Consider the following 12,074-nt stretch of genomic DNA (forward strand, 5'->3'; position numbering starts at 1 on the left):
GGGTAAATATTTTTTAGTGACTCGGTTTTGCCATTAAGTTTTATAGCCAATTCGAACATTTCCATTTAAAAGTTTTATTAGCATCTACCCCTACGTTATTAATTTTGAAAAAGTAATATGTATTATGGATGGACCCTATTATTATTTTTAACCGACTTCCAAATGAGGCTATGTTACATACGAATACCTACAGCTGAGAAGCTATTTTTTTGTACTTCTTCCGCCCTTAGATCTCTTTTATCCGGCCCTATCGCAAAATCCGTTCTGAGTTTGACGGCCTCCGTGGCGCAGTGGTATGCGCGGTGGATTTAACGACGGAAGTCCTGGGTTCGATCCCCGGCTGTTCCGATTGAGGTATTCCTAATTGGTCCAGCTGGTGGGAGGTTTCGGCCGTGGCTAGTTACCACCCTACCGACAAAGACGTACCGCCAAGCGATTTAGCATTCCGGTACGATGTCGTGTAGAAACCGAAAGGAGTGTGGAATTTCATCTTTCTCCTAACAAGATAGCCCGCTTTCATCTTAGATTACATCATCACTTACCATCAGGTGAGATTGTAGTCAAGGGCTAACTTGTAAAGATTAAAAAAAAAAGAGAGAAACCTACTAACTATAAACTACCTCCTTGCCAAATTTCAGATTTGTACATCAAGCGGTTTTCAAAATTTTCGTGATGAAAACCTTTCGCATTTGTATATTAAGACGAAAGGATAAAACAGACTATAGTGTAGTCAAAATGCAAATTATTATTAGGTACTTTAATCATTCAAATGTCATTGTATTCTTGAGATCACAACACTATGTTTTGTACCCTGCATTATTTTACTGTATTTTGTGCTATATTTTTCTGTCATGTTTATTTTTCAAATCTTTATTTCTTCTTCTACTTACATTCACGAATTTATTAAGGATGTTTGCTTTCTTTTTTAAATTGCTTCTTTATTTCACATTCTCACTAGGTTAACAATATTTTAAGAATGATTTTTAGGAAATTAGACTATTTTGATTTATCCTTAAAGCAGGACAAAATGCATTTCGCGATTAATTTGGCCCAGAAATCGCGAAATAAAAGTGAAAAGAAATAATGTATAAAAGAATTGTGCAATTCCGTCTTTTCCATGTTGGTTAAAAAAGAAAGAAGTTAATCCATTTGAATACCTCCCTCTCTGCGAGGACCAATTTTAAAAATGTCATTTTATTTGTACGAAAAGGCGCAGCATCGTGTATGGATTCGAATGAAGACACATCTGTAGAAACTTCAGATGATTTGAAGTTCAACAGAGTACAAAATTACTTATTATTAAAACGCAGCTGTTGGGAATTTGTAATTTGCGCCCTCTTTGATATTTCCTGGAGTTCTTACACCCCTTCCATTCAAGGCGTTACCAAGCTACAATTCAGCTACGAATTACTTTTATGGATTATGTAAGAGACATGGCTTGAGTGGGCCTATTTATTATGATTCGGTAGATTCGCTTCGGAATAATTCGAATTATATCTACAGGTAGGTAGGTAATTTTTCCAGACAATTTTATAGTCATCGGTGAAATTTCGAATAATGCTTTTAATTTATTCATGTGCGTCTCTTGCGACCTTTAACACGAATTACAAAATGGTAACGTGTAAGGTCTACACTGCTAAAGAGTCTACAGCAATGATTATTTTATACTGTAGATATGTTTCGTACTTACAAAATCACCGCAAAAATTGATCCGAATTTAGAATAGAATAGAATAGAATAGAAATCATTTATTTGTCAGCACAACACATAACTACGTAATAACTTAAAACTAATACATTTATATCGTAATAATAACTTAAAACTAGCGACTCCATTGCGCGCACACATGCACAATTTTGTGTTTACTTACATTATATATTTGTGTATATATAGTTTTTACACTTCCTTAATACACAACTCGACATTGTAGACAATATTTATTTAAAATATTAATAATAATAATAATCTTTATTTCAGATAATAAAATCCATAAATTACTTTCAATTGATTGAATTTTAATATCCTATTGTTAGTAATATTAGTAGTTATAGGTACTTAAAAACTAAATTAAAATATGTTAGTGTGTTAGTAATGACAGTATAAGTATTTATAATGTGTTTAAATAACTTTCGTTGTTTAATAAGCGACTAAATGAAATTAAGACAATTATGCACATTTGTTCGCCTCAGTTTTGATGCGCTAGTGCCCTATCTCTAGTATAAAATATCATTGGTCTACAGTGTGAAAACTCTCTCTCAAAAACTAGTATAATATATTTTATTTCCACTTTCCAATTTTGACAAACATGTATATTATTAGATACATATTATTTTTATTCTGTTAGTAGGTTAAGTGACCACCTATGGGTAAAACTTTTCATCAAACAAAATATATAAATGACGGTAATTTGGTTTCTTCATATTATTTCTTTATTAATACCATGTAACCAAATTCAAAATAAATAATTCATTAGATTAGTGTCCACATCCCCTATTATAATAATTACTGTTCGTTGAACGAAAACAACGCCCCGAGCGATTCTTGAATTTAATTAACTACATTGTTTTCTCTTTATGTAAATAAGTAGACTTATCTAACTTAAAGAGTTTCAGAAATGGAGACTTAAAAGTTGAACCGCTTTAATAAATTGGTTTGAATGATAGCGGTGAGAAATGATGATGAAGATGAGGTAAATAATTATGCTATTAGACAGACAACGATGGGTAAGTTTCACGTCGGGAGAAGCGTATGAATAAGAACCCAGCCCCCCTTGCCAAGTACCACGTAGCTTCTCTTTCTACGATCGCTAACGCTTCGAAAAATAGACCGTGTATTAAGCCTCATGTGCCTGTAATTACCCTTACCACTACTACTACATAATAAGTTATTTTCTGATATAGTAACAGCCTTCTAAGGCTTATTCACGTTGGGTCATTTCACATATTGTAATTTTTGTTCAAGGGCTTGTAGTCTATAAATCTCCGGACAAGCTTTGTTTTTTTTCTGATTGTGTAAGTGCCGTAGGCATCTTATGGGACCTCAGCGGCGTCACTGGGGGGTTTGGGCGAGCGCAGAAGCATCGCCTGATGGGGCTCGAAGGCTGAAGCAGAGTAGATGGGCGGAACAACTCTCCAAAGGCGTCTCCTCTGAGACTCGGACCACGGCTTAGAGGGCCGTTCGAGAAGGGTGTTTTGGCCTGAGTGTATCAGTCCGGGCACCCCCGGGATCGTGAGTTAAAAAATCCACGTCTGGGTGACGTCAAATATCGAGGACCTCTTCTTTGCCGGCGAGGACGCTGTGTAGCTTGTGTTTGTGTTGCCTGGGAAGCATTGTCGTTCGTGATGTCATCGTCAGGATCGTAAAGAACGTTTTTTGGGCGTTAAAATCTACAATCAGCGTTGTGATCGGGGGTGTACCTGCAAGCCTCAACCACTAGTTGGTAGGGGTGGGTGGCGGCTCTCTCAAAATAAGTTTTCGAGAGCTGTTTCATATATTGGGCTATTGTGGGGAGATCTAGGTCTCTATATAGGTCGTTTTTGCGCACAAATCACAGAGCGCCCGTGGCCTGACGCATGAATCGGTTCTGAAGGACCTGAAGGGGTTTTAGAGTCGCCTTTGATGAGAGAGATGGATGTTTGGATGTTTGTTACTCTTTAACGCCGCTACTACTGAAGCGATTTGGCTGAAATTTTCAATATAAATAGATTTTACTCTAGATTAACACATAGGCTACTTTTTATACCGAAAAATCCATGAATTCCCGAGATTTGCGAAAACTGATGATTTTGATAATATGAATGTTTGTTACTCTTTCACGCCTCGACTACCGAACCGAATTACCTGAAATTTGGTATTGAAATATATTATAGCTTGGATTAACACATACGCTACTTTTTATCCCGGAAAAATCCATGGTTCCCGAGGGATTTGTTAAAAACTAAATTCCACGCGGACTTAGTCGCGGGCGTCCGCTAGTACGTTATAATTATGAAAAAAAACTGTGATGAATTCTCAATTCACAGCTTCAAAACCACTCTTGGGAAATCGATAAAACAATAAGCAAGTAGATTGCGAGGGCGTAGCGCAATTGCCCGCGGCGTAAATGCATTTTTTGATAGCACCTCCTTGACTTCCTAATTCTGTTATTGAAAGCCAATAAATGAGATTTGGGGGGCGAACCACTCAGCACTGCTGTTTGGTATCAGCTGGCTAATATTCCAATCAACGGGGCGTCTTTGAGGGGAACAAATCACTTTACATTAATAAATACAAATGTCTTGGTATAGCATCAAACGCTCCCATAGGCACATTTTGGAAGTTTTATTGGCAAGGAGATTGATAAATTGAGCTATGTTTGAGTAATTTGTCGTTCTTAAATGAAAAGCTTTTTTATTTACTTTGACAAAAGTGTAACTTTTGTTTTCTTTTAATCAAAATATAATCTAAATAAAAAATGTACGGTCGAATACATAAACAACAGTAATATGTATCTACGAATAGAAATACTAATAGAGTCAGTGTTATATTTTCAGCATTTTTAATGTCACTAACTTCTGTGGGTAATACAAAAAAAAAAAAATATTGGCAATACAAAATAATAAATAGCCTAGTGAATATGTCATCTGCCTTCGATTCGGATAGCGTTGGTTAGAATCTGATCTGTGGCATCTTCCTCCAATTTTTCAGCTATGTGCATTTAAAGAAATTAAATATCACGTGTCGTGTGAACGAAAAATATCGTGAGGAAACCTGCATACCTGAGAATTTTCTCAATTCTCTACGTGTGTGAAGTCTGCAAATCCGCTGTTCGTAAATATTCGATTAATTCGGAGTTCGAAAATTCCTCAATTTTGGTGGGTACTTTTGTCGCCGATTTTGAGGGTATTCTACAGACTGCCTCACCGCGCTCGGAGCTGTGAGCGCCCTGTCGTCAGTCGCTCGCCAATTGTATTGTCGACCTTTCGCCTATTCGTCGGACATTTTTTCGCTTCCTATTCGCTGCCCGTTTATTCGGAACGGGCGATCAATTCGGGTGACAATAATCCTTTTTATTTATTATTTGACTTCGTTCGATCTGGTGATAAAGAGACACGGTGTAAAAAGGCCGCGGCCAAGTGCGTGTGCGCGTCATCACCCACGTGTCGGCGTGGGAGCTGGACTCCAGCAGCTGGGCAGCAGCAGATCATCGAAAGGTAGGTGGTTTGTTTGAATTGCCTTTCATTTCGGTGATAGAAGCCTGCCCATTAGAATAGAGGAAACCTTCGAATAAACTCCTTCCACCAGCACCTAACATTCGTTTAAAATACAGTCCACTAAAATCATTCCCCGGGGGAATCTCCCCCACATTTATTGGCCTTCGTAGCCAGATATTAAGTTTTCTTTATTCTATTTATTCGAATCACCCCGCCATACACGTATTTTCTTATATTTTATAACCTAAAATCATTGCAATCGGAATTCGAATGACGCCATACCTATTGTTTCATTCTTTGTTCGTTCTTCGCATTCAAAGTTAAATTATATAGGTCAAGTTCTAGATGATCCATTTATTTCGTTAAAAACTGCATAATATAATAATAATAATTAGTGCCGCGTAAGTTTCGTAACCCATAAATCATAAATAATAATTCATTCGTAAGTAATTATCTAAGTTTTCGTAAAAGTGATAATTTTTATTACGAAGTGAGGTACCTACCTACCTTACTAATTTTCGTTAGTTTCGCCAGTTATTATTCGTTTCGTTCGTATTATTTTATCTTAAATATATCGTAATTGCTTGTAATTGTTCTATATACCTACTCGAGGTGTATTGAATTAGTCCATTTTAGTTTGTTTTAATTTTGAGATTACGTTGAGTGAAGTAAGTTTGATCGGATTCATGTAGCATTTATGCCATACGATACGATTACGACTCACGACATTGTTAAGAAATTTATGTTAATTTTTTTTTGTTTTTTTTTTTTTTTTTTTTATATTTGAGTTTTTATGTTTTCGTGTAGTAAGCCGTTCCGTAGTGGGCACGGCAGTGAATACGCCAAGTTCGGTAAATAAAAAATATTTTTATTCTTGAACTTTTTTTATTATTTTTTTTTTATTTTTATTTATAGTTTATTAATTATTTTACAATATGACGGAATCAACAGAGCACGCTGCTTTAATGCATCGCAGAGGTTGCATCGAGCGCGAATTGAATACTATAATTGAGTTAGGTATGGAGGTAAACTCAGACGTGAATTCTTATCGAAAATTTATGGTTTCTTGTATGGGACTCGCCCGTATACAGGACCAATTTGAACAAATTCAATCGTCTATTGAAACTTTGGAACTGGAAAGCACAAAAGTTTTGAAACCTGAACATAGCAATATTCGTTCGACTTTTAATGACTTAATTAGAGAAATTATGAGTATTAAATTCGGTTTAGAGGAATCTACTTCCGAACCAAAACCGGAAGTAAATCAAAATTTAAATTCAAATTATACTGCAGTAAAATTACCGCCTTTATCGGTACCACCTTTTTCCGGTGAATACAAAGAGTGGAATTCTTTTAGTGATTTGTTCTTATCATTAATCGATCGCAATAAAGATCTTTCAGATGTAGCTAAATTTCAATATTTATTATCGTACGTTCGTGGCGATGCTAGTAAATTGTTAAAAGGAATGTCGATTACCAGTAGTAATTATAGAAAAGCATGGGGCATTTTAGAATATAATTATAAAAATGAACGATTAATAGCAATGCAGCATATGGACGCTTTATATAAACTGCCAAATTTAAATTCACCGTCCGCCTCCGGACTACGCACTATTCTTAGTGGGTTCTTAGAAAACATCGGTGCCTTAGATTCTATGGGTTTCCCTATTGAGGAATGGGACTTCGTGTTATTTCACATGTTGTATAGAAAGTTGGATCAAGATACGCGACTTAATTTTGATAAATCTATCGCAACAAATCAAGTGCCTCGCTTTAGTGAACTCCAAGAATTTTTAAATCGCGAAATAATCGCTTGGGAAAGTTCAAGGTCAACATTACGTTCAACATCACGTTTTGATTCAACGCGTTTTTCAAAAAATCAAGATACGACTCGTGCTAAGTCCTCATTTGTCACTTCTCCTGAATCTAGTACTGCAAGTAGTTTCAAATCAAAATCTGGTAATTCGGTCCAGTCGAATTCGACATGCGTGCTGTGTAAACGTGGTTCGCATTCTTTATTTTCGTGTTATTCGTTCAAGCAGAAAAAACCCTACGACCGTTTTAGATTCGCAAAAGAAAATGGTCTCTGTTTGAAATGTCTTAAGCCCATGCATGATCTTACAGACACATGCGCAAAAATTCGTTGTTCAGTGTGTGATGCTTCTCATCATTGTTCCATGTTACATTTCGCAAATAATTCAAAAACTACATCTGAAGATCTATCGAAATCGGAACTACCCTCAAATGAGTCAACGAATGTCGTCTCTTTGTATTCGACAGATGTCACTTCAAATCACAGTATGGTCTTAATTTCAACTGCTGTAATTTTAATTCGCGATTCATCAGGCAAATTTATTCGTGCTCGAGCTCTTGTCGATCCAGGTTCTGAAGCTTCTTTTATTACTGAAGATCTGGTTACTCGTCTTGGTTTAACTCGTCGTAAGTTAGGTACACCTATTCAAGGAATCGGTGATTTGACTACTTGTTCAAAGGGATTCGTAACGACCGTAGTTAAATCACACACGGCTTCAGGATTAGAATTTACTCTTCGCGGATTAATTCTAAAAAATATAACATCCGCTAAACCGTCAAACTTTATTGAGACAAAATCGTGGTCTCATATAAAACATTTACAGTTAGCGGATCCAAATTTCAATTCGCCTTCATCTGTTGACATCTTGCTCGGAGGAGATGTCTATGATGATATTTTCGTCGGAGAAATTATTCGTGGGCCTATTGGTACACCAATAGCCATTTCTAGTTCGCTTGGTTGGCTTCTTATCGGAAAAGTTGACCTTAAATTCGTTCGTAATCATGATTCGCATAAAATGATTTCGTCTTTCGTCGTCTCAGATCAAGAAAACAGTCTTGATAATTTAATTCGTAAATTCTGGGAAATAGAGTCTGTTCCAGAAAAAGTAGTCCTATCGCCTGATGATCAGCGATGTGAAGAAATATTCGTTCAGTCTCACAAGCGCTCGACATGTGGTAGGTTCATCGTATCACTTCCATTTCGGGAAGGGGAACCATCACTTGGTGAATCGCGTTCGATAGCAATGAAACGCTTACTTTCGATGGAGCGTCGTTTTGCTCGCGATGATCAGTTTCGTAATTTATATTTCGATTTTATGGAAGATTATCTTAAATCTGGCCATATGGAACTTGTCCAAAGTGATATTCGACAGCCCCACTACCTTATACCTCACCATGGAGTTGTGAGGCCTTCTAGCTCAACCACTAAACTGAGGGTTGTTTTCGATGCATCGGCTGCGACTCACCAAGGATCGTTAAATGATACTCAACTTATAGGTCCGAAGTTGCAGAACGATGTTGGAGAACTGCTTTGTGGATTTCGTTTTCATAAAATCGCCTTTACTGCTGATATACGTCAAATGTATAGACAAATCCTCGTAGATGAAAAACATCAAAATTATCAGCTAATATTATGGCGTACAGACACTTCCGTTGAGCCTCAAGTTTTTAGACTGAAAACAGTGACTTACGGGCTCTCGTCGTCACCGTTTTTAGCGATTCGTGTTCTTCAGCAACTAGCTATCGATCATCAATCCGAATTTCCGGAAGCTGCTGAAGTTATTCGTCACTCTACTTATATGGATGATGTTTTAAGTGGTTCTGATTCGGTGGAATCCGCTATTCATCTCCAAAATCAACTTTTTGAACTTCTAAAAAAAGATGGATTTGAACTTCGTAAGTGGTGCTCGAACAGCCCCTTGTTTTTACAACGTCTTTCTGATGAAGTAAAGGAGGTGGAGTCTTCAACAGTCTCCCTTGATGAAGACAGTTCGATTAAAGGTTTAGGCCTAGCGTGGCAGCCCCTGAAGGATGTGTTTGTATATCACGTAGAGCCTCTGCACGACAAAGTAACAAAACGTGTAATTTTGTCCGAAATTGCTCGCATTTTTGATCCTGTCGGGTTTCTTAGTCCCGTCAATGTTGCTGCCAAGATTCTTATTCAAGAACTTTGGTTAGCAGGCGTTGACCGGGATGCAGAGGTTCCAATTCACATTCAAAGTAAGTGGCTTCGTATAGTTTCAGAATTTCCAAAACTATCTACCATCCACATTTCTCGTTTCGTTCCATCTTCGACTGATTGTTGTAGCTCAGAAGCTGCTTACGCAGCAATTATATATTTTAGATTTGTACATCCAGATCAAAATGTATCTGTATATATTATATCAGGCAAATCTCGTGTAGTTCCTTTGAAAAGATTATCTTTGCCGAGGTTAGAACTATGCGCTGCAAGTTTCTTACCTTCGTTATTTACATTTATTCGTAAATCGATAAAGTCCAAGGTGCCAATCGCTCGGGAGGTAGCTTGGACCGATTCAAGCATTGTTTTATGTTCGTTACGGGCTGCTCCCTATAACTGGTCTACTTATGTAGCAAATCGCGTCGTTTCGATTCTTAATATAGTGTCTCCAGCTAAATGGAGACACGTTCGTTCATTTGATAACCCAGCGGATTTCGCGTCGGAAATTAAAATTTACAAACTGTGGTGGTTCGGACCACAGAGGTTGTCGCGTTGGCAGTTAATTCAAAATTTAATTCAAATTCACTGGAAGCAATGGCACATCCAATACTTGCATACGTTTCGGCAGCGAAGTAAATGGACTGAGAACATCGAGAATTTTCAAATCGGTATACTAGTTCATATAAATTCTCCAAACGTACCTCCATTTCAATGGAAGTTAGGCCGGGTTCATAAAGTGAAACCTAAAGATGGTGTCATTCGTTCCGTCACTGTTAAAACTGAATACGGTTTCTTGAAACGACCAGTTCATAGGTTGTCTCCGTTACCTATATCAGATTCAGATTAATTCCATTAGTTTACTTTATTTAGCTTCATACTTTTATATTCATATTCCTTCTTATTTCGTTTTCTTATATAACTCAGTTTCTATTTTTATATAATCATTTTAATTTTTTTTTTTTTCTCCAATTTCATTCATTATTAAGCTGGGTTAAAATTCCATTTTAACGGTGGGCGGTGTTCGTAAATATTCGATTAATTCGGAGTTCGAAAATTCCTCAATTTTGGTGGGTACTTTTGTCGCCGATTTTGAGGGTATTCTACAGACTGCCTCACCGCGCTCGGAGCTGTGAGCGCCCTGTCGTCAGTCGCTCGCCAATTGTATTGTCGACCTTTCGCCTATTCGTCGGACATTTTTTCGCTTCCTATTCGCTGCCCGTTTATTCGGAACGGGCGATCAATTCGGGTGACAATAATCCTTTTTATTTATTATTTGACTTCGTTCGATCTGGTGATAAAGAGACACGGTGTAAAAAGGCCGCGGCCAAGTGCGTGTGCGCGTCATCACCCACGTGTCGGCGTGGGAGCTGGACTCCAGCAGCTGGGCAGCAGCAGATCATCGAAAGGTAGGTGGTTTGTTTGAATTGCCTTTCATTTCGGTGATAGAAGCCTGCCCATTAGAATAGAGGAAACCTTCGAATAAACTCCTTCCACCAGCACCTAACATTCGTTTAAAATACAGTCCACTAAAATCATTCCCCGGGGGAATCTCCCCCACATCCGCATTGGCCCAGCGTGGTGGATTATTAGCCTAACCCCTCTCATTCTGAGAGGAGATTCGTGCCCAACGGTGAGCCGAATATGAGTTGTTAATGATGATTGCATAAAAAATGGGAATGTCGAAATTGCTGTCCCTAGGTTTCTTTTAAAGGGTTCTTTTAAAGACAATAACAGTCGCTGCGGTTAGAGGCTATTAATTATTATTAAGCCAATGTTCCAATTCCGTCAAGCTGCAGGCCTGCAAGCGGAAATTTATTTTCAAATGTCATTTCACAGTGGAAAACTTTTGTCGAGAGCTGTGAGTGTTGCGAGAAAAATGCTGAATGATAATTTCCGCTGCTTCCGGAACGACTTACGCGATAAAAGTGTGATTTCAACATTTATAACAACTTTTAAAGGCAAGTACGGACCTCTATTCCGGTTGCAACGCTATTCCTTTTTATAAGAGTCAGTAAATCAAAAAAATCAAAATCAAAAATCATTTATTTCAAGTAGGCTCAGTTTACAAGCACTTTTGACACGTCAGTTGACTATTTGTAAAGATTCTACCACCGGTTCGGAAGGCAGGTTCTGCTGAGAAGATACCGGCAAGAAACTCAACAGTTGCTCTTTTGAAATGAAAAAGTCATACAGTATTATAATTTACAATTGATAACAATTACAATTTCTTATAGTTTTACTTCCTGTGTGAAGGTGGAAGCTGATCCAACGGCCTTCAAGCATCTTTATCATTAAGGAACTCATCAATGTTGTAGTAACCTCGACTAAGTAAATGTTTTTTAACACATTGCTTAAAGCTATGCATTGGCGGGTCCATCACAGTCTTGGGGATCTTATTATAGAAGAGTACACCCAAACCTACAAAAGATTTTTTTACTCTTTGGAGACGATATGCAGAAATAACTGTAAGGTATAACTGTGTAACGTAACTAAACAATTTTCATTAAATGTATTCACTTTCTTATTATCATTATTTTTATTTTTTATCATATTTTAATTCTTCTATATATTATCTAGTTCAGGCACAGTAAAATTCTAGAACTTGTTAAGGTATGTGATGGATGTTCACTGCTAGGTATCTTATATCCCTTATGTAAGGACTTCCTAGCACCTAACATCACCATGAGATGTACTAACCACCACGACATATTTATAGACTGGATACCTATGTTGTCTACTTTTAATTCTGTTTGGATATTATGATAAAGTTAGGGGTGTTTCACAGTAGACAATTAACAGACAAATCGACAGAATGTTTTTTTATACATTTACAAGTTAGCCCTTGATTACAATATCACCTGATGGTAAGTGAGGATGCAATCTAAGATGAA

The sequence above is a fragment of the Bicyclus anynana genome, chromosome 12, assembly GCF_947172395.1.
Source record: "Bicyclus anynana chromosome 12, ilBicAnyn1.1, whole genome shotgun sequence".
NCBI lineage: Eukaryota > Metazoa > Arthropoda > Insecta > Lepidoptera > Nymphalidae > Bicyclus > Bicyclus anynana.